The sequence below is a fragment of the Sapajus apella genome, unplaced genomic scaffold, assembly GCF_009761245.1.
Source record: "Sapajus apella isolate SASKATOON/1434 unplaced genomic scaffold, GSC_monkey_1.0 scaffold107, whole genome shotgun sequence".
NCBI classification, from domain to species: domain Eukaryota; kingdom Metazoa; phylum Chordata; class Mammalia; order Primates; family Cebidae; genus Sapajus; species Sapajus apella.
Window position 1 is genome coordinate 1,046,623 of NW_022437047.1, and position 22,449 is coordinate 1,069,071.

At 51.4% G+C, this 22,449-nt stretch overlaps 1 long non-coding RNA gene across 1 annotated transcript in view; it reads left to right on the forward strand.

Moving 5' to 3' along the window:
- Positions 1-2,104: 2,104 nt before the first annotated feature.
- Positions 2,105-22,449, forward strand: part of LOC116537166 — a 160,673-nt gene continuing 140,328 nt past the window's right edge. The window contains exon 1 of the long non-coding RNA XR_004262997.1: positions 2,105-2,278. This is a non-coding gene — a long non-coding RNA (uncharacterized LOC116537166). The remainder of the gene's footprint in view (positions 2,279-22,449) is intronic.

Sequence of the window (22,449 nt, forward strand, 5' to 3'; positions counted from 1 at the left end):
CCAGCTTGAAAACAGCAGCTGTATAATAAAGATGGGCTGGTTTGTCTCAGGGCCCCACTGTCCCTTCTCCCCGCCTCAAAGTAGCAGCATGAATCAGTTCACTGCGGCAATGGTCCAGACGATGTGACTTGCATCCCCATCAGCTACCTGATTGCGGTCCCTGGATGCACGAGGCACTGGATGTGCCTGGCATACCAAACCGCCTGCCTCTGTGCCGCAGCTACTGGTAATGAATATCGCCAGCCCCGCCCAACACTGCGGACAGAGCCGGGCATTCTTCAAGGCCACCACTGGCCTTTTATCTTGTCCGAGGCTCTGGGATAGCCACCGAAATCCTTGGGCTGCTTTTGACGGGGGCCACCAGCCTGTCTCAGAGATGCCCTGACAAGCCCCTCCGGCCCTGGGCAGACAAAGGCTTGAAAGGAGAGGAATTGCACACGGTCTAGACGCTGCTGTTTCTAATACGTTATTTTGACACACAATTAACTGCAAAATTTGCTCTAAGCTAAGAGCTCAGGCCCTCACAGGGTTCGTACAGCACAATTCAAGCAGGATTTGGTTCTGTGCAAACGTCACCCTTCCTGAAGGGCTAGGGATTGCTGGTTCCCCACAGTGATGCCATCCCTCTCAGGGGCGGCTGTGGGCACCGATCAGAGAGGATGCATCAGCCCGCCCAGAGCCCAGCATGGGGCCAGGGGAACCGTGGCACGAGTTGGGGGGGCTGGTTAAAGCTTGCACAAAACCCTCCAACAGAGCTCACTGAACAACAACCCTTCCTAAAATGGTGTCGCTTATCCTCTGCTGACAAAAGCCTGATTTGAGCTCTCCCCGGAGGTGGGATGAAGCGAACACATTGCCTTTTATCTCCCCGTCACTTTGAGAGGGAAGACAACTGCTACAGAGCATGGTGGGGAGCCCTGGAGAAGGTACTCTTGAATGAAAGGCATAATCTCCGGCTCCCCTAGATCAGGAGGGTAGGCAGCTTTCATCCCCCACCACGGCTCGCTCCCCCCTCCACCCCATCCTGGAGGCATCTGAATGGGAGTGAGGAGCTCCGAAGGAGAGGCTCCTGCCGCTGCACAATGCCACACGATATTGCTTCTCCCCAGGAGCCCAGAGGAGGCCATGGGCGTACAGTGTCTTACTTTGAAACCAATTCTCCAATCAGCTATTTAAATAAGAAATATAATCTCATTGAACAACCAGCGCTGTTGGTCTGAGCTGCTTCCATTTACAAGGCACTTGAAGAAAGTCCCCAAACCCCCACTTTATGAGGACTGCAGCTTAGGATGACTTACTGGGGGAAAGAGAGGTGCCGGAGAGGGAGGGGGGGAATTAGAGTTGGCCGTTAGAAATCCAGGCTGTCGACTGCTTGAGGGGTGAACCCATGCCGTACCTGTCGGGGCTCTACACAGAGAAGGTGAGACAGGTCTGTGGGTTTTCAGAAAACCACCCTATAGTAGACAATGCCCCTAAGCTTGTGGGAGGGGAAGAAGGAGGCACAAAGCCTTGTCTGTCTCTCTTTTGGAAACATCTTTTTGAGTACCTATTAAAGTCATTGCCACATCATTTTTTTTTTTTGTCAGAGGCCAAGTGGCTGTTAAGACCCAATGGGTGAAATTTCCCTGATGAAAACCGGCCCAGCACAAAGTGGGGGCGATAGCCTTGACTGAGCCTCCCCTGCCTGAGCTCACAGTCTGCCTCCGGGACCAGCCGTGCTCCGTGTTTCTAGGCACCCTTGAGAGGGAGGCTTGAGAGCCTGTGCTGACCACTGTGGGAATCCTGAGAAAGCTCATCTGCCACATGCTAGCTTTTAATCTATGTGCAGCTAACTCACCGGGGGCCTCAGTGTTTCTCGTTTGCAAAACGGGCTGTAAAGACTATGTGAGCTGAATGTGGACCGGGCCTGGCAGGTGAACTGTGCCGCATACAGGATGGGTACAATTCTACTGTGATGATGGCACGTCCTGTCTCACTCACAGCTGGGGGAACATGGCCCACTGCTCAGGTTCTGGCATGTCATTTCTGGTCAGCAGCCCAGCCCCTCCTTGCCCTGTCCTGTTCTGCCCAATTCTGCCCCACTCTATCTTGTTCCCTTCAAAATCTGTGGTGCTGATGACCACCTGTGAGAGGTGATGTCCTATGTGAGGCCAGGGAGGGGAGTGTCCATTTGAGCTGGAAGGCTGCCTGGAGGAGGTGTGGCTTGAACTAGGCTTGAGCAGCGGGGAGGATTTGGAGAGCGGAGGAATGAAGGAGAGCAGAGAGGAAAGGCTTGGAGGTAAGAAGGAGCAGAGAGGGAGGGCTGGGGAAGCCAGCCTCTGGGGAGGGGAGGGGAGAAGGGTGGGAGGTGGCAGAGCCTGCCCCTCCTTTTTGGTTTCTTTGCACCCATCTGGCGTCCTTGCTTATCGGAGGATGAGTCTGGCTAGAGGGGAGCAGAACTGAAGAGCAGAGATGTGCAGCCCTGGAAGCATCTAGAGACTGACACCCTCAGGGGCGAGGGCAGGGCACTCACTAGGCCACACCGTGGGTCAGCAGCAGGGCAGGACTGGACCCCGTGCCTCCTGTCTGCTATGAAAGCTAGTTCTGATGAGCACCTACTGTGTGCCAGACACTGTTCTGACTCTTGGTATGGGTTTCCACAGTTAGTCCTACAACAAGCCTCTCAAGTAGGGAGCATTGCTATCCCCATTTTAGAGACAAAGAAGCTGAGGCCTGGAGTAGTTTTGAATTTTGCCTGAGGTCACCCTGCCAGGAAGAGGTGGAGTCCCCAGGCCAGCATTGAGCTCCTTTCTGTCCTCTTATCTTTGGGGGAGCTTGGCCCAGTTTCCTTCTCCATTCCTGAAGGAGCGTGTGCGTCCTTGTTGAGACCAGGAAAGGAGGTCTCAGCTTCATTTGGTATTCCCTCCCTCCTTAGCAAAGCACCTAAGTGCCTTCTGCGCTCCCTGAACGTCAGGGAACATCAGCGAACATCACCGAGGCGGGAGAGGAAGGCCCCCAAACCCGTGCCCCGTGGTGCGGGAAGGGCTGGCTCACTCGGCTGACTTCCATTAAACATTTGACGCATCACAGAACTGCCGAAAACCATCCATCAGGCCATCCCCCTCCGCCTGCCTTCCCACTCTGCTCACAGAGAGGGGGTTCGGCCTCAGCCTGCATTCCCCAGCCCCAGGGAAGAGAGAGGAGAGGGGCAATACCCAGCCACGGCTGTGAAGCTGGTAGGAGCAACATGTATTGAATGTCTGTGTGCCCAGGCAGAACTCAGCATGTTACAGATTTTATCTCACTGAGCCCCACGACTTCCAATAGGTATAGTTGTTACCGTTTAGTAGACGTGGAACTTGACATCCAAGGAGGGCCACAGTCACTCTGAAGGCACTAGGGGTATGAGTTGAGAGCCCCCTCTGCCCTTCTGCATTCCTCGATGGTGTGGGGTAGATCAGGTGCCCCAGAGTGGGGTGGGGCTGGAGCAGCATGGGGCATTCAGTGGTCAGTGCCCCGTGGAGGACAGCCCTGGCTGCTGGAGGACCCTTGCACAGGGTGAGTCGCAGGACAGCTGTCCATGGGTGGAGGAACCCTGTCCTTCCCTCCACCCACTTACTGCAGCCAGACCAAGTTCTCCGGGCTCCATCCTCTCCCTGGGGCCCCCATTCAATCAGGGGCCAGTCTCTTCAGTTCTCCTAGCTAGATGTTCCTGTCCACCGTCTCACCCTCTTGCCTCCCATGTCACGGCCCCTCTTGTGGGGGACTGCCCCAGCCTCTTGCTTGTCTTTGCCCTTACTTTGCCAATTTATTTTCCCCACTGTAGCCAGAGGGATTGTTCTAGAGCCCATGTCTGCTCTCTGGCACTTCCGCTTAAAACTCAACCTGACTGCCTTGCATGGGATCGAGCCCACATTCTGCACTCAACCTGACCTACCAGGCCCCTCCCACCTGCCCCTTGCTGGATACCCCCCTGCTCATGCTGGGGTCTCTGCTGTGCTGTGCTCGTGGCAGGAGCATCATCCACCTCTCCTTGCCTGGTTAATTTCTGCTTATTATTCAAACTCCAATGCAGAACGCCTTTCTTCCAGGGAGTCCTCCCTGATAGCTTTTATGTGCTTCCTCCCAGCGCAGCACAAACTGCACTGTCCCATTTGCTTCCCTGTTTGTCTGTCACCCTCTGCTGACCATCATCAGTTCCAGGAGGGCTGTGAGTGTGCCCCCCTCACCACTGGTCCCACAGTGTAGCATGGGGCTGTTCCACAGCAGGCCCTCCAGGAATGAATGGCTGCACGATGAATGAATGAATTAATGAATGATGCCTGATATGTCTAAGACAGGAATCCCCCAAGGTGCAGCAAGGGCCAGGGACTCAGATGCAGGTGGCATCCTAGCAGGGGGAGGTGATGTGGTGTTTGGAGTTTAACTGACCCCAGTGCTTACAAGCTGTGTGGCCTCTGCCTGCCTCAGTTTGCTCACATGCAACATGGGGATAATGACAACTTCTTTACTAGGAATTTGTCCTGAGAGGCCCTGGCAATGATGCCCAGGCAGCGCCCAGCCCCGTGTTGGGCACAGAGGAGGATAAGGTGGGGCTCCCTCTGGGGCTTGAGGCCAGGGTCAGGTTGCAAGCTTCTCTGAGACAGCAGGTGGGGCTGACCCGGCTCTGCAGTCAGGAAGACTGTGAGTCTTGGGGCTACAATCCAGGTACACAAGAGGGGGCACACGCAAGACTCTCCCCATGTTCCTCTGGGCTGGCCTGAGGCATGTGGAGACTGAGCTCTCACCATTAGCTCATCCTTCCTTTGAATGGAGCCAAAGCTAGAACTGGCCAATGCTGAGATTACCTGCATGGGGAAGCAGAGGTCTAGGGAGGGTTTGGAATGTGGGTGCAGGTGAGGGAGGTGGGATGTGGGGAAGAACTGCCATTTATTAGTCACCTAGTAAGGCTCGGGAAGTGCTGGCTTTAATGACAGTCAGGTGCCCCCAGTTCCTGGGTGTGTGGCCGTGGGCACTTTGTGTGAAATGGGTATGAAATAGCACGTAACTAGGTTGTTGCCGGGAGGGCAGGGGACTTGGTACAAAGGAAACACCCCGTGTCCAGTGCCAGCCACGGTAAGTGCCTCCTAACTGAAGCCCACTGTGGAATCTTTGGGGTGCCTTGGTCTGGTAGGTATGATCCCCATTTCCAGAAGAGGACAGGAGGCCCAGGGAGGTGAACTGCAGAACTCAGGGCCATGTAGCCACTAGGGACCAGAGGGACAAATGACCTGGCCGCAGGCTCTGTGCTGAGGATTTGGCCATGGGAGACCACATATGGCTGGGTAGTAGTTTTTTCATCGCCTTCACGTTGCGTTTCTTAATTTAAAGTGGGAAATTCCATATTGGGTGCCTCATCAATCATTTTTGTGAGCTCAGCTCCGTGGAAAGCACGGAAAACATTTATATTTGCGGCTCAAACTGTCGAAAATGTAAAACAATTTAAATAATATTAACATTTTAACAGCCTCCACTCACGGCTCTGTGAAATTAACCATTATCTCTTGGAGTATTTGTTAAAATTCAGCTGCGGGTAAGTGGTGAGTCTCACAGGCAGCATGTTTGGGGGTGAGAGGGAAGGCCGGGGGGGTACCCATGTGAGCTCCCAGAGGCTCGTCCCACCCAGGCATCCTGGCCGTTCTGCCAACACTGTGTCCTTGCTCAGTGGACAGCCTCCTGTGGCAGGGACTGTGGTTCCTCATGTCTCAGATGAAGACCCTCCAATTGGGCTGGGTGCTGGAGGCCCAGAGAGGAACATGACACAGACTCTGTCCTCAAGGGATCCCAGTGGTGGGGAAAGGCGACTGGCAAAATGCACACTGGTGTGGGATTTGGGCTGTACTCAGGAAGGGGGTGCTAGGGTGCTGCAGCTGGCGGGGGAATCAGGTGCACCTCCCAGAAGAACCTGCATCTGAGATGGTTCCTTGTGTTGGGCAGGCACTGTGTGAGGGAACAGATCCTCTCCAAGGCCTGGCCTCACTCTAAACCTCAAGAGCCAAATGTAAGGGTTATTGCCGAGTTTAAAATGAGGAAACTGAGGCCAGTATAAGAAAATTAAATGCTAATTTATTCAGCTCCCCAGCGAGGTTCTATGGTCCGGGGAAAGGGGGCCCGAGAAGTCGCGCTGACTTCCTGGGGCGGGGGGTGGGCGCGGGGTGGGGGGTTTTGTGGCTAGGAGGAATGAGCAACAGATGGGTGCTCTGATTGGGTCTAGGGGAGCAGGATTGAGACAGGGCAGGCCGCTGTTGGTTGGCAGGTTTTTGGGCGGGTTTTCCAGTGCGAGAGCTGGCCAGGGTTGCATCAGCCGGAGCCTTCCAGGGGAGCCATACGACAGAGCTAGGTGCCGAGTGCAGAGCCTGGTGCCGGGCGCAGAGTCAGGTGCTGAGTGCAGAGGTGGGTGTGTCCAACCTCCCAGCGAGCAACTGGCCTTATACCAAAGAGGGCCTGCGTTTTGTCCCAGGCAGTGAGGAGGAAAGGCCTGCAGAGTTGTGCTTATGGCTGGTTCTGTTAAAGCTTCACACACAGATCTGGGATGGGCTCACATGAACAGGGATGCAGACAAGAGGATGACCTGGGTGGGCAGTTGCTGGGCTGCTGGGTGACCCAGGCGTGAGGAGCTCGAAAAACCAAGACTTGGGGAAGAATGATGTTATTTTCAAATAACAAGAATGAGAGATGACTTTTCCAATGGCTTCGGCAGGAAGAACTAGGCTTTGTGGGCAGATGTTATAGGGTGATCGTACAATTTCTTTCATGCTACATTTTCTTTTCTTTTTTGAGTTGAGTTCTTGCTCTGTTGCCCAGGCTAGAGAGCAGTGGCATAACTATAATTCACTATATAGTCTTGAAATCCTTGGCTCAAGTGATCCTCCCACTTTGGCCTCCAAAAATGCTGGGATTACAGGTGTGAGCCACTGTGCCCAGCCCTACATTTTCTTACCTATTCTTTCTTCTATTATTATTATTTATTTCTTCTTATCGTCTTGTTCCTGCTAATACCTATTCTTTCTTCTGCTTTCCCATGGGGTCATGATAGAGTTGACCAATAATGAAATGGTGAACTTCCCGTTGTCGGGGTGTCAAACAGATGTTGGGTGACATCGAGGACTGGTTAAGAGGAATTTCTGCATCCGACATTTATTCAGCCCTACTGGACTAGACACCACCTTCTTGGAAAAGAGCCAGACCCAGTCATTGCCCTTGACAGGTACTATAGACTGAATTGTATCCACCCCCCAAATCTGTATGTTGAAGCCCTGACACCTAATGTGACTTGACTTAAAATTTGGTGATGAAGGCTAAATGAGGTTGTAAGGGTGGGGCCCTAATTCGACAGGGCTGGTGGTGTCCTTAGGAGAACAGGAAGAGATGCCAGAAAGCTCACTCTCCATCTGTGAGCACAGAGAGCAAAGGCCGTGGGAGGACACAGCGAGAAGGTGGCTGTCCACAAGTCAGGCGGAGAGCTAGCTGCAGAACCAACCCCAACCCCACCTTGATCTTGGACTTCTAGCCTCTGGAGAGGGGTAAAGAAATGTGTATTGTTTACAGCACCTGGTTTGTGGTATCTTGTTACGGCAGCCTGAGCTCACTAGTACGGTGGATTCTTAGATGATGGACCTGCTAAGGTTGCTGACTATAATACGGTACTATACAGGACAGAGGTGTGCACAGAGGAGGGGGTGCCTGGCTCAGCCAGGTGGGCATCAGGGGAGGCTCCCTGGAGGAGGTGGTGGCGTGACAGAAAACAGAGAAGCTGGTCATGAAAAGAGGAAGAGGAAGGAGAGGAAGCGGAAGTGGAGGTGCAAAGACACAGAGGTGTTAAAAGGATAGCAGATTTGGGGACACCAAGAAGAATTCTATATGATTGGGGAGCAGGGTTGGAAGAGGATTTGAGAAGAGAGAGGAGGCTGGGGCACAGGTGGGCCCACAAGCGAGGAAAGACCCTTCTTTATCTTTCTGAGAAAGTGATTTAGAGACTCCAACCTGCCAGAGGACTCCACGATCAGTGACTAACTTGCTGTGTGACCTTAGGCAAGTCACTTAACCTCTGTGCACCATAATTCTCTCATTTGTAAAACCGGGCGAAGCATCGCTGCCCTGCCTGCCACCCGGATGCTTTGTGGGCTCAATAAGTGAGTGCGTGTGAAAGCACTCTGGCGAAAGCCCCATAATAGCACCATGGAAATGGAAGGTGTTATTATTATGTAACCGCGCTGACTCCCGTCAGAGAGCGTGGAGTCAATTGGAGTCTTGAGGGATGTCAGGGAATTGGCTGTTCTCTGAAGCTTGTCATAGAGGCCTGTCTTTTCATTGTGTTCCTTTCATATCACTGTTGGCCCGATGAAAGAAGGGGAGAGAATCTTTGATATGTCTAAATATTCTGCTCCCACCAAGACGGGAGGAATTCTGAAGAACAGCTATTATTAGAGGCTGAGCTGGAGGCAGGCGCCTGTGTGCATCAGAGGCTTTCAGTTTGCACAAACAGCCTCCCGTGCTTTCAAGGCCGCTGAGGCCCTTGGCACAGAGTAGGTGCCAACTGTGCTGGTTGAATTGCAGTGGCACTGCCCAGGCAGGTGGAGGATCTGCTTCTGGTTCCCATTCTGCATCCACTTTGCTGGGCAACCCAGAGATAGTCACTTACCCTCTCCGAGCCAAGAAAGATGTTATAGTGCATCCTGATGGTGAGGGCTTTTATGAACAGGGAAGATGCTTTATGGTACAGAGATCTGGGCAGGACAAAAAAGTGACAAAGCACAGGCTGCTGACATTCTGGGTGTGATGAGGTCAGGGAATTTCCTCTCTCTGGGAAGGATGCATTAGGATTTGGTTCTTCCTAGACCTTGTGTCAGAACCACCCAGGAGTGTGAAAAATCAGATTTCCTGGCACTACTCCAGGCTTAGAATCAGAATCTCTAGGGTGAGACCTGGGACTGTCTTCAGCAAGCTCCCTGGTGGTGTGGATGCAGGTGGCTCAGTTCTGGCGCATGCTCCTGCATTTACGAAGGCCGGGACTACGTCATCTGTCTGGCTCGGAGACTCTGCGATTCCATGGGAACAGGCCAGGGCACCCGGCCTAGGGCTTGACCCAGTGAGCCAGCCCTTTCCCTGTTTACTTCTAAGCCACACTAAGCCTTCCAGGAGCCTGTCAGTGGGTCCTGGACCTGCTAGTCGATGAACTGGGGAGATGATGGGTGTACTCTGGCTCCTGGCTACCTCCAGCTGGGCATGATGTCTTCCACACCAACCCAAATAGATTGCTATGCCTAGAGAGAGCCTGCCGTGTCTGGCTCAAGCCTTACAGAGACCAACTGGGAAGGGCTTCTGGCAGGTGAAGAATGGGCCACTTTGGACTCATTTTCAATGACTTGTCAAAGTGCCTTCACTGACAGGGAGCCTCGGAGAAAGGCATTGAGGTGCCTCCTGAAAACAACTCCTTGTTTCAAAGGTGAGGAAATGGGTTGAGAAGGGCCAAGTTGGTTTGTTACTTTCACTAAACCCCTGTTCTGTTGGATTAACTCTGGGACCTGGGCGAGCTTGAAGAAGGGAGAGCCCCGGTCAGGCGTACAGAATTGGAGACTATTTTATGTTTTAATGTAGGCTGACATCCTGGGGGTAGACAATAGCCTGTCCCTGCTTCTTGCCTTGGCTGCCCACCAGAGTCTCCTGGTGGGCTTCAAAAAACCTCAATATGCTGCCGCACCCTTGACCAATCAAGTCAGTATCTCAAGTATGGCACCCAGGTCTCAGTGAATATTTTTAAAGCTCCCTAGTGATTTCATTGTGAAGCTAAGGGGAGAACTGATTCTTTAGAGTGGTGATTCTCTACTGGGGGTGATTTTTATCCCCCAGGGGACACGTGGCAATGTCTGGAGACATTGGTGATTGTTACAACTGGGAAAGTACTACTGGCACCTGGCTGGTAGAGGTCTGGGGTGCTGCTGAACACCCTGCAGTGCAAAGGACCACCCCATAACAGAGAATCAGCCAGCCCCAAGTGTCAGTAGTGGTGGGGTTGAGAAGCCCTGCCTTGGACGAAATGGGGGTGGTGACCTTGCTCACCATTCAGCCTGGCACGCTGACCATCTGTCTCCCCCTTGCATCCTCCCAGTCCCTTTCAAGGGAGCCCCTCCCAGAGTACTGAACGTTTTCCGGTGGCTGTGAGCTGCTCTCAGCATATTAGCTACCTGGGTTTTCTGCCATGTCCAGTACCAGCCATTGAGACACCCATCAAAATCATAATGCTCTTACACCTTTGCTAGATGAAAAGCAAAGGCAAACTGCTCTCAGATGAAATGGAGGGGGCAGAACTCTGGAGCAGTGCCTAGAGCTGGAGGGATAGGATTCAGATGCATGAAACAAACATCCCCATATAGAAGCTAATTTCTTCTTCATGTAAAGGAGTCTGTTGGTATGGAGCCCACGGCTGGAATGACAGTCCATGTGTAGGGGACCCAGGCTCCTTCTAGCTTCTTGTTCTCCCATCCTCAGCACATAGGCCCCTGCTGTGGTCCAAGAAGGATGTTGGACCTCCCAGAAGGATAATGCTGTTCTCCTTTCAGGACTGGTGGAGGCACTCAGGCCTCCTGATTCTTCCGTGTGGCTTGTATAATAATCCTGTGAGGAACAGGCAGTAGGTGTCATAGCTGTCCTGTGAGGAACAGACGGTAGGTGTCATAGCTGTCCATTCTACAGATGCAGAAACAGAGGCTCAGGGACTTTCAGTATGTGTCAAGTTAGAACTGGAATTCAGGACTTCTGACTTTCCTAATGGTGATCTTTCTCCTGCAGGGGACTGAGGGGGACACACCTCTTCCCCATCTAAGCCTTTTACATTTCAGATTTGATGAATTTTTCTGACTCCTTCAAGGCAGGGCCTGCCTACACATATGGTGTTTACCCCAAAGTTTAAATGACATTATGGCTAGATGACCTAAGACAGTGGCTTTTTTTTTTTTGAGACAGGGTCTTGCTGTGTTGCTCAGGCTGGGGTGCAGTGGCATGTCCTAACTCACTGCAGGCTTGAGCTTCTGTTCACAGGTGATCCCCCTGCCCCAGCTTCTGGAGTAGCTAGAACTACAAGTGCATGCCACCATGTCTAGCTAATTTATTTATTTATTTATTTATTTTTTGAGACGGAGTTTCGCTCTTGTTACCCAGGCTGGAGTGCAATGGCGTGATCTCGGCTCACCGCAACCTCCGCCTCCTAGGTTCAGGCAATTCTCCTGCCTCAGCTTCCTGAGTAGCTGGGATTACAGGCACGCGCCACCATGCCCAGCTAATTTTTGTAGTTTTAGTAGAGACGGGGTTTCACCGTGTTGACCAGAATGGTCTCGATCTCTTGACCTCGTGATCCACCCGCCTCGGCCTCCCAAAGTGCTGGGATTACAGGCGTGAGCCACCGCGCCCAGCCTATTTATTTTTACTTTTTGTAGAGGCAAGGCATCGCTATGTTGGGCAGGCTGGTCCCAAAGTCCTGGCCTCAAGCGATCCTCCTGCCTTGGCCTGCTTCGGGATTAGAGGCGTGAACCACCGTGTCTGGCCTACGGTGGCTGTTAAAGCCTTCTAGACCAGCAGCATCAGAATCATTTGGGAGCTTGGTAGAATTAGATTCTTGGGCCAGGCACGGTGGCTCATGCCTATAATCCCAGCACTTTGGGAGGCTGAGGCAGGCAGATCATTTGCGGTCAGGAGTTCAAGACCAGCTGGCCAACATGTGAAACTCCATCTCTACTGAAAATATAAAAATTAGCCAGGTGTGGTGGTGCACATCTGTAATCCCAGCTACTCAGGAAACTGAAGCAGGAGAATTGCTTGAACTCAGGAGGCAGAGATTGCAGTAGCCAAGATCACACCATAGTGTGAGCTATAGAGTGAGACTCTGTCTCCAAAAAAAAAAAAATACAGATTCTTGCAGACATCTGTTTGAACAAAACCTCTGTGGGGTTCTGAGCCCTGCCCTCTAAGGTTTGAGAGGCTCTGGTCTAAGTGATCCTGGACCCAGCTTTGCAAATCCCAGTCCTAGAAAGGCTATGTGAATTGCCAGAGGCTGCAGTCAGATCCACACAGGAAACAGCTGGAATCCCAGGACTCCAGCCAGGACCTGTAACAGGACTTAAGGCCAGAGCTAGGTGAACGGGCTTTATTAGCGATGATAAGCTCAGCAGCCGAGACAAAGAGAAGCCAAATCAGTAGCTAGAAGAGTCACGTCCAGATTGTGGGCGGATCCGGCCCTCACAGTCTTTCCGGGGACCTCTTTCTGATTTCTCTCCCATTTCCATTTCATTCCATTTCCTCGTAGGGCACTGTCCTCATCTGTCTGGTGTACACTGTAGGGAGGGAAAAAGGACATCACTCTCACCCGCATTCCAGACCTCAGTCACCAGCACAGGAGGCCGGGAAATGTTGGTCAGCTAGACAGCGATGGCTCGGCTACCGTCTGACCCCGGATTTCCCACCCTTCTCCCCACTTACTATGTTCTGGCCACTGATCCATCCAAGGGCCCATGCTCTTCCTGCCTTTTTGCAGGTGCTGTTCCCTCTGCCAGAAATGCTCTGCCCGCTCTCGTCACTTTCCCTGACCAGCCTATGAGCCGCAAATGCTCTCCTTGGTAGTCTCTGTCTTACACTGCTTTTTGTTTCCTTCCCTGGGATATGACTTGAGCTAGCCTCTTTGATTACTCAAAGACCTCGGGCCCATTTCTCCCACTGGCTCTATCCTAGACCTGCAGCATCAGAATCACTAGGGAAGCAAATTCTCCAACTCCACCCCACATCTACTAAATCAGAAACCACAGGGGAAGGGGCCACCAATCAGGGTTTTAAAAAATGCTCCAGGTGATCTTCATGCACAGCAAAGTCAAGAAATAGTTCTCTGAGGCTGGCACCTTGGCATCTTCAGGTCTATGTGGCCCACTGGTGAATATGCGGTGCCACTGCACCCTCCACCCCATAAGCCTACTCCTTGGCCAACAACCTGGAGAGAGGGAGTTGGAGAAGGTGTGACCGTGGGAACAGACGCAGAATTGGTGTGGTAGCAGACAGACTGACCCCCAGGGAGCGTGCAGTGGCCACACGAGACTGTGCATCATGGAGCATTAGGAGGAAGGGAAGAGAGTGGAGCATAAGCACCAGAGGATGGAATGCCTGGTCAGGAGAAGGGAGAGGAAGTGCCAGTCCTTCCACCACTTGCTGGGCAACTGGGGCAGGCCCTCTCTCTTGACCTCAGTTAATGTATCTCTAAAATGGGGCAATAGTGATACTTCATGGCCTTTCTAGAGTAAACAAAACAATTTGTGAAGAGTGAGCTCAATGAAACGCCTAACAGCACCTTTTATTGATCACCTACTATGCGCCAGGCCTGGACCAAGCACTGGATGAGTTAATCTTCACATCAGCCTTTTCAGATAAGTCCTAGATCACTCACAATTTGCAGATGAGAATTCTGAGGCCTACAGCTCTTCAGTCACTTGCCTAGGGATAACACCAAAGCAGTAGCTGGCAGGGCTGGTTGAGGTAAGAGGACATCAGTCCTCTTTTTCTGTGTGACAGTGAACTGTGTTCTGTTCCTGCATCGCTCCCCCAGCACAGCCAGCCAGGAAGGCAAGAAGTGCTGCTGCCCGGGCCTTTGAGGGCTTATGCAGGAAGCAGGCTTGATGCATGCTTGACAAGTGGAACAGAACCCAGGGAGAAGAAAGTGCCCTCAGCCTAGGCCCCCAGGGAGGTCTGCTGCACAGTGGCCTGGGAAGTGGTTCTCCCTCTGCAGGGCCTGGTCCTAGTTGCCTCACCATGTCAAGGCTGGGCAAGGCTGCCTGGCTGAGGGGAATGCATTGTTCCCTGAACCTGTGCATAGCCGTGCCCACCTAGCCATGCTGTGGGAATGAGAATCAGGTGTGCAGAGAGGCGAGCAGGGCTCTTGCCTTTAGTGGATGCTCCATTGAGAAGTTATTCATGCGTTCGTTCATTCCTGCCATCCTCAGCATGTTCACTGACCCGCAGTAAGAGATGCTGCCATCTACCAACCTTGGCATCCCATGTAATATTTAGATACATCACTGGCTAGTTTTAATGCAAAATTCTGGGGGCAGGGCAGTGCAGAGCAGGGACTTCTTTTGCCTGAGGATGGAATAGGGGACAGTGGAGGCTGCAGGGAGGCTTCAAAGAGGAAGTGACATTTACCCAGCATTTTTAAGAACCTTACCCCTCACTCTCATCTGTTCTTACTCTTCCGCTTGAACTCACCCAAGCCTCCCTCTACCCCCTTACACACCCATGCACACATGTACAGCACCACAAGTGTCAGCCAAACCCCACACCTGCAAAGCTCCACCTGCACGAGGTGCTTCCTAGGTGCTGGTGGAGGCCAGCCATGTAACTCATGGGTCAAATTCTACCTTGAAATGAATTTTGTTTCCTCTCACAGTGTTTAAAATTTTGAACTATCAGCAATTTACAAGCCGGAGATTGCATACTAATAATTCAGAATTTTCACTTTCTCTAGAAATATGAGAAGTCTCTCCAGCCCCAATGGTGGCCAGCACCATGGAGCTGAGGGGGCTGAATGGCAGCTGTGCCCTTTGGACAGGTGAGTGTGCTCCAGTCCTGGGCCCCCGCCTGCTGCACACATCTGGAGTCTACCTGGGCCGGAGAGACACTTAACTTTAAGACCTCTGGGTCTGTTCCACTGTCCTGTGGAATTTCCCCAGGAATGGCTGTGAAATACCACTACCCCTTTTGCTCCCACTAAAGGAAGCATATCAGAATGAGAGTGACAGTTGTAAAATTAATAAGTCATTTACAGTCATCAGCATTTGTACGAAATGACTGTGACACATCTCCCACCTGACTGGGTCACCTGCATTGGATGTGACCCCAGAGCTCTTAGCACACAGCTTTGTGTACTAAGATTATGCCTGGCTCTACCTCTCACTGGCATTTTGGGGGACATCAAAGCTCAGTGCAGACTCTGCCCAATCAATATAGAAAAAAAGTAAAACTGATCAGAAAGGCAAAGACCTCCAAGGACAACTATGTGCCTGTGCCCATTTACCCTGACAATACCTAATGCCTTTACCAAAGAGAAATCTCAGCTTGAGGCTGCATGTTTTTTGAACCCCAGATATATACATATATATATTTTTTCAAATCAGGTAGAAGCTTCCAACTTTCTCACCTCAGGGGTAGCTTGTGGCCAAGAGGAAAGAGGAATTGTCTGTGAGACAATTCCTTCCCTGGTTTTCCTTTCTAAAACCACCCCTGAGAGGATAATGCTGGAGGGGGGAGGAGGAAGAAGGAGAAAGGGAGAGCTTCAGGGGAAACAGGAATAGGGAGAAAAGGAGCTTCCTGGCCCTGGAGATGTCTCCAGGGGATGCAGGTTTTGTGAGTAGTGGGACCCCACATCTTCCTGCAGCAACCCAGGGGAGTGGCTGGGTGATTTCCAGCATCTCTGAAGATTTCCAGCTCCAGTGTGGGACAAAGGCAGAGTGCAGGGCACCTAAAAAGACTAGGGCTGGGAACATCTGTCCGAAGCTCACAGAGTGGCCTGAGGCCATGAGGTCTTCCCAAAGCCTACATTTTGTGTAAGACTCTGTGACTTTCACATAATTTTTGCCTGAGGGAAAGAGCCCCTGGCCATGATGTACTAGGGTTACATTTCCAGGGATCCTTGCAGAAGAAGGGCTCCAGAATTCAAAGCTACAGTGATTTATGGAAAAGGCTAAGTGGGATTCTTCCTGTAAGCTTGAGTTTGAAGACTGAGGTCCTTGCCCCCAGAGAAGATACTGAGGCAGATTAGTTCCAGAACTGAGTCATGGGTGTTCAGAGATGGCTGATGTGTATTGTCTAGAGGGCCAACTCAGCTTTGGAGGAGCTCTCTAGGGCTCTGTGTTAAGGATTCGAGGCACAGTCTTGGCTGGGTCGGGGGAAAGCAAGCCTTCATTGATTAGTGAGCTGTAGCATGGATGCAATTTTTGGTCTTATTTAACCCTTTCATCTTATAAGCAAAGAAGCTGAGGGCCGGAGGAGTTAAACTTTTGACCTAAGATTAGGGCAGAGCTGGAGCCATCCAAGAACTCCTGGTGCTAGTGCCTGTGCTTCAAGACAAGAAAACAATGAGGAAGGAATCCTAGGTGGGAGAGAACAACTGTTCTGGGAGACAGCTAATCACAAAACAACCTGCTAGCACAACATCCAGTTCCCAGACACTTGTTCCACATGTAGCCTCTCCAGCATGACCTTATAAAACTTCCCTCTTGCACCTGCCTCTTTGCAGACAGCCTCTTCTCCTTCTCCAGCATGACCTTATAAAACTTCCCGCCAGCACCTGCCTCTTTGCAGATAGCCCCTTCTCTGCTGTGCTGCTCTTTGCACCCTTGCAACTCTTTCTCTAATAAATCTGCCTTTCGTTACCTATGACTGTCTTGGTGAATTCCTTTACCATCTGCCACACCAGCCCCAGCCAATTGCACCCATGGCAGTTCTCTTTAACTGACAAAAATTCAGTGAGTGTTTCTCACACCCTATGTTATGCTGGGTTGTGTTAGGTGGTGGGGCGGTTAGAATATAAAACTATTAAAAACATGGTATTAACTGCCTACCATAACATTTCTGATCCTCATGAGAATATTACATGACTAATATTTATATTAGAGTATATTAACAGCTTTTGCATAAACCTCAGCATTTTATGAATGAGTTCAATATAGTGCTCCACAGGGGGAGCCTCCTTGCCATCAATCAGGGACCCAGGTTCTTTCCATCTTGCAGCTCTGCCACTTCCCAGAGCCACATGGTTCTCTGCTGGCAGATGAAGAAGCAAGAATGAGTGTAGAGGACTGTGTGGAGAGTTTCTGGGCTGGACTGGGCTGGGCACATGGTTTCCATCCCCTGGTCCATGGGCCAGAACTTAGCCACCTGGCCACACCTACTTGCAAGGGTTGCTGGGAATGTAGGTTACTTGTATGATGATGGGAAAAGAGAAGGGGGCTTGAAGGAGATTTGCTGTGTCTGTTTTAAAAAAGAGACTGAGACTCAGAGATTTAAGTAGCTTGCCAAGGGTCAACCAGCTAGTAAGAAGCAAATGCAGAATTCATATGGGTTTGCTAAGGCTGCCATAACACAGTACCAGACACTAGGAGGCTTACAATAGAAATGTATTGTGTCATGGTTCTGGAAACTGGAAGTCAGAAATAGAAGTGTTAGCAAGGTCAGTTCCTCCCAAGGGCTGAGAGAGAATCTGTTCCATCCCTCTCCCCTGGTTTCTGGTAGCCTGAGGTGCTCCTTGACTTGTAGGTGGCATTCTCTGTCTTCACCTTGTTTCCCCTCTATGTGTTTCTGTCTTTGTGTCCAAGGACACCAGTCATATTGGATTAAAGCCACCCTAATGACCTCATCTTAACTTGATCATCTGCACAAACCCTATTTCCAAATAAGGTCACATTCACAGGTACCAGGGCTAGGATCTCCATGTCTTTTGGGGTGAACACAATCCAGTCCATAACAATTCAAACGCAAGTTTTTCTGTAGGTCATAAAAAGGATGTGATGAGTCAGCCAGAGGATTCAGAGAAGGCTTCCTGGAGAGAGTCATGTTCAAGCTGGGCTTTGAGGGTAGATCAGGAGTTCTCCAGGTGGAAAATGGGTAGGAGATTCTAGAAAGAGGCGTGAGGTCTCTGTTCATGTGCACAAAAGAAATAACCTGAATTTCTTTTTAGATATTCTGGAATTCAGTTACGGCACTAATTCATATAATCTTTCTCCTTTGAGTTTAAATTGGCATGGACTATCTGCCCAATTGAAGCAAACAGCAAATAAATATGGAGAACCACTTTGTGATAAGCCATATGCAATGCTCTGGGGACTCAGAGGTGTGAATCAAGCAGAGTCCCTGCTACCCTGGAGCTCACAGCCCAGGTCAGCATTCAGTGAGCCTACATGACAGATAACTAATGAAATGAGAATAAGATACATATGTCATAAGTCTGAAGTAAGTTGGACAGAAAGTTTTATTGCCATTCACAGGAGAGGGACACTTTGGTGGCCTGGAGCAATCATTGGAAGGCTTCCTGGTGGTGGACTCCAGGGCAGGGAGTCTGCTTGGAGAGGGCACGGATATGGCAGTGGGATAGGGCTGCAGCATTCTAGACAAGGAGAACAGCATAGCCAGGACTGCTGGAGGTCAGGCTGGGGTTGGAGAATGGCAGAGTTTTGAGTGCCAGCCCAGGAAGCTGGGTTTTATGCTTAAGGGTCCTGGTTTCACCACCTGGCTGCTGTCATTCTTCTGCCGGTGGGCAGATCGCAGGTGAGCTTGCACCACCCGAGCTGCACCGAGTTTGGCCAGCACTGTGACACGTCCTGATGACACAGACCCTGGGGCCTGCAGGGACCAGCAGGGGGGGTGTGAATGGCCCCTGCATTTGGGACTGATGCCAGGAGATGACTGCTAGGGCTGCAGTGCCAGTGACTAGATAAGAACAGACATCAAAAGCAGACAATTGCTGTTCTTCCCACAAAGGGCACCCTGGGAGAGGTGGCCCTGCTAAGAGCTCAGCCCAGCAGTCTCCCTGCTGAGAGCCGGGGATGGCTGTGTCACGGCTACAGCCCCCAATTCACAGTTATTAAGCTAAATGACTGCTCCCAAGTGCTGCTGCGGCACCAACCCTCCATCAGTTCTCAGACCTCGCTGGGAGCTCCGCTTTCATCCCTCTGCACCACCTCCCCTCCCTTCCTGGCCTTCAGAAGGTGGAGGGGCTGCTGTCCCCCGCTGGCTGGGAAGGGAGAAGACCTTCCTCTCAGGGAGGGAGGAAAGAGTTGATTAAGAGAAACCCACAGCAAGGGCCTCCCCTCCCAGGGGCCCTGGCCTGAAGGCAGAGGGTGCGGGTAGAGTCCTGGGCTGTGCAGCAGGCGCCCGGTTCTGGTCCTGGCCCAGCACTGATCCACTGGGGAAACTGGGACCTGCCATTCCTCCCTCCCTCTGTCTCAGCTTCCTCTCCAACAAATGGGGAAAATGACATGGATGATTTGGATAAAACGTTTTCATACTAGATAAGAAAGAACTTTCAAGACAAACATTCTGCCTTTTGAGTGTTTTGGAAAATATATAAGCAATACAATTCTAGTCTTTCAAACAAACCTAGTAGGGAAGGGGTGACTGAGGTCAGCAACTCTCCTACTGGCACAAAGGGTCCCAGAAGTAAACAGTCTCTGATTCCATCCCATCCGTGTGTTTACAAATCATAAATTATGTGATTAAGAACCAGGGACCAGACAGCCAGAACCTAGCCGTCACCAATTAAGAAGTCAGGATTGAGGACTTGTAGGCTGGTGGTAGATGCCAGCGGGAACGCTAATCCCTGTGAACCTTTCCGGGAACACATTTATATGGTGAATGTTTCCACTGAGCCAAGAAGGGCTCCTTGAAAGCCCAGCTCTTCCAGTAAGGCCTCCCAATTTCTCCTGTGCAACAGTGCATGGGAGGAGTTTGCTAGTGTGTCTGTGTCCTTCCTAGGTGTGAGTGCCTCTAGCTTGGAAAGCACATCATTGCTATGCCCCCAGAACCTGGCATAGGGCAGGGTGGGAGTAGGTGGTCAGGGAGCAAATATGAATCAGAATCCTTTCTGAGCCCTTGCTGAGTGTCCAGCAGCATCAGGCACTGCAGGGGATACTGAGGACTGGTCCGATCACTGCTCCAAACGTGTGCCCAGGAGGGAAATGGAGAGTGGCTAACAGGGCTGGGCAATGTGGAGAGAAGGTGGGCATGTGAGGGACTCCACGGAGGGGGCAGGGAGCTTCTCGAGAGGGGCACTTAGCTTGGACTTTGAGGGATGGGCAGGAGTTAGGCAGTTGGAGGAATGAGGCTATTGCTGGGGAGCAGAGACATGACTGAGGCTGGAGATGGCCAGGAACTTTATGAAGCATGTTCCATTCTATCCTCCCCACACTGGTGTATAGACAACATTACCTCCGTCTTGCAGATGAGGAACTTTGTGCTTTGCAAGGCTAGGTGATTTTTCATGTTCACACACAGAGCTGGGTTTGAGCTCAGGTTTGTCTGTCGAATGGGGACAGCAGGATGTGGGCAGAGACAGGAGGGGGTGTAGTCAGAGAGCAGCAGAGGGACAAGGAAAAGGGACAGGCCAGAGACGTGATGGGGCCTCTCTTTCCAAAATTTCTCAGCTCTCACTTCACTCTGGAACTTCCAGGCTGATGGGTTCGAATTTCCTCCCATCAGACAGCAAGGAAACGAAGACTTAGAAAAGGGGTGTGCTTTGCTGCTCTGCCAGAGATGGTTTAGGATAGGTACAGACAAAAAGGGGTGTCTCCACCAGGATGCCAGCTCCACAAGGGTGGGGCTGCGCTGGCTTGCTCAGCATGCACCTCCAGGGTCAGAGTGGAGCTGAGTCACAGCAAGTGCACAGTAAATGTCTGCAAAATGAACAAGTGAAAAAATACAGGGGCATTCCAAGGAGAGAGAGAGAGAGGCTGAAAGTGTTGCCTTTGGATGAAAACCTGGATGATCTTAGATGTTCCCCAAAGGGTACTTTCTCACCTATAACACAGAGAGCTACAGGCAGTGAATTTGTTAAGAGCTTGCTCTGTGCTGGAAACTGAGCCAGGCTCCAGGGACACCGACACACTAATCACACTGATCCCCTCAGGGAGTTGATGGAATCTGTGGAAGACAAACACTCATTGCTCATCCAACAGGTGGTGGAGGTGATGGGGCAGCATCCTAGGCCTCGGGGAGAGAGTAGAGAATGAGACAGTCAAGGTCTCTGTCCTCAGGAAGCTTACTTTGTAGTTGGGGAGGAAGGACAGAGAATAAACCAGAAAGCAACCCAAACCAAAATGAAAACCAAACCAGAGGTGCCAGATGACCTGGGACCGTGATAATTGCCATGAAGATAAGAAAAGAGGGGAACAGTGATTGGCCTGGGGACTGTTTTAGAAAGAGGGTCAGGAAGGCTTCTCCCAGCAGGTGCCGTTTGAACTGAGTCCTGCTTGGTGCACATAGGCCAGATGGGGAAGATTTGGAGGAAGAACATTTCTGGTGGAGCAAACTGATGTGCAAGGGCCCTGAGGTAGGTCTGGGCTTGCATTCTGGAGGGACAGAAGGAGGCTGCTGTGGCTGGATCCGGCGAGTGATCAGGAGAGGGGAGGGAAGGAGAGGAGGCTGAGGTGGAGCGGTGGGACGCATCATGCAGGGTGAGGGTGAGGTGGTTGGAGTTTTTGTAAGTGCCTCAGGAGGGATCTGGGCAGCCTAACCGTAACAGTCTAATTTGTAAGTGTTGACAAAACAAGGAACTCTACTAATGAAGTGCTGCAAGTGTGGCAGAGTCTATGAAGGCCAAGTGTAAGATGTCATGGTCATAATTTTGTGGCCAAGAGGAGAAGCAGCAGGACCAGATGGGCTCCATAAAGGGGACACACTGGAGGGCGGTGGGTGAGGCAGCAGAGATACTAGTGCTGAGGCTGGCTGAAGCCAGAGCCAAGGAGGTGGCAGGGAGGATGCGTGCACGTGGGCAGATGGCAGAGCTCCCTCAGATCCGGTAGAGTCTGCAGGTCTGGTTGGTCCCGAGACCACCCTAAGAAAAGGAGGGCTATGCTGGGGGATGGAAGAAACCTGCAGCGCGTTGGAGGGTGAATGGGGTCCCTTCACAAGTTCTGTCTATTGGAACCTCAGAATGTGGCCTTATTTGGAATAAAGGTTTTCGCAGATGCAGCCAAGGTAAGGATCTCAAGGTGAGATCATTCTGCATTAGGCTGGTCCCTAAATCCAATGACAAGGGTCCTCATAAGCAACAGAAAAGATCCTGAGACCCAGGGAGGAAGGTGATATGAAGATGGGGGCAGAGATTGGAGTGAGGCAGCCACAAGCCCAGGATCTCTAAGGGCTCCCAGAAGCTGGACGAGGCGAGGAAGGGCTCTCCCCTGGAGCGTTCGGAGGAAGTCTGGTGTTCCTGACACTTTGATTTCAGACCTCTGGCCTCCAGAGCTGTGAGAGGTTGCACTTCTGTTGTTAAGCCACTGGGTTTGTGGTAATTTGCTGTGGCAGCCCTAAGAAACACATGCAATGCCCTGTGAGAAGCTCCAGCTCATTCTGCTCCTGTGATTGTGACCCTCTGCTTGGATCCGTTTTGAAGAACTCTGCTCCATTCCTGTTTTGCTGTGCTCTCCCCCTCCTCTCACCCCCCCCAACCCCCCACCATCTATATTAGAATAAGATTGAATTTTCTAGCTTGGGTTACTAAGCTTTCAGATCTTGAAAGTGTGGCCATTAATCAGCTGTCATGGGATGTCGTAAACAAGGGGCTTTAAAAACCGTGTTTGCTTTTTAGGCTGATAATACTTGGAGGTGAAGCTGGGAGAGTTATACATAATGCATGCATTTTAATGGGCCACGCACTAGAGCCCTCTTTAGTCCGAATGATTCGTTTTA